The sequence below is a fragment of the Arachis ipaensis genome, chromosome B03, assembly GCF_000816755.2.
Source record: "Arachis ipaensis cultivar K30076 chromosome B03, Araip1.1, whole genome shotgun sequence".
Lineage (NCBI taxonomy): Eukaryota > Viridiplantae > Streptophyta > Magnoliopsida > Fabales > Fabaceae > Arachis > Arachis ipaensis.
This window is the reverse complement of record NC_029787.2, coordinates 47583274-47584564: the sequence shown is the minus strand read 5'-3', so window position 1 is coordinate 47584564 and position 1291 is coordinate 47583274.

Here is a 1291-nt window from a genome sequence, read left to right as displayed (position 1 = left end):
ATATAACGTCATGTGAGCAAAAATAATTGTTTTTTTTTATATTAACTACTTAAATAATTGTAAAAAACCGAATGTGTTGCACAATTGTATAAAATTTTTATTATATTTATTGCGCCATACCAAATGAATATGAACAAAAACAGCAGTGTGTTATATTTATTGCGCATTTCATCATATACCAAAAACAAATACTCCTTTATGTGCTCATAATTGAACAGGAGGCAGTGATAGATAAGGAGTACATATTAATTACTATATGATATTTTGATGATAGCAGTTATTCTCAGAGGTAGGTAATTCATGATCATCAATTATATGGTATGCTTTTGGCATGAGATTGCAGTGTCAACAAAAAGAGGACTTATTGGTGGAGGTCAGACGATATCTCATCCTTTGCCAAAATTAAATGCTCTAGAATTTACTTATTTATTTATTTATTTTAAAATTAAAAGAAATAAAGTGTATATCTTTTATTAAGACTTTATTTTTCAACAGAAGTATAACTTTAATATTATGATGAATATGCCATTTTCGTTTTCGTTCTCTTGCTATACCGTTCTGCATACCTAGTCATACAAATAGTTGAATTTGCTAACAAATTATATTAAAAGGATAAAATAATTTGATGTTTTAAATTCATGTATTGAACCAAAAAATAAATAAATTTTGATAGCGATTTTTATATAAACACAAAATTAGTTATGGATAATTAGCTACACGTATAAGAATATATATTAGAATAATATACAATGATCACATACATATTTACATTTACAATCAAAATTTATAAATAATATAATCAAATTTAATTCGCACTTATAATCAAACTTCAAAAGTAAAATAATTAAACTAAATTTGTATTTATATATAATAGTAATTGATTTTTAGTGTTTCATTAAAAATTTATTATACTGCTGAAAAAAAAATACTTTATTATTCATTCTTCTATAAAATGTTTGTCATTTTATTGTGAAAATTTTTTCTGCCGGCTAGTCAATTTATTTAAAGAAATTTGTGAAAAAAGTATATAAATATATACAAATATATGGTGCATAGTTCAGTTTTAGTATTTTGGATATTTTTGCTTTAAAAATACTTGTTAATCAAACCCATACAAATATTCAAAAGCTGTTAATGGCATGAAATTACATACAATGCAATAGCAATAACAAAATATTTAGAATATATATAATTTGAAAGTTAGAAATTCTACAAAATATGTTGTTTATCATAAAATCACTTATTAAAAAATTTAAATTGATAGATAGAGAAACAGAAAAATAATTATGCT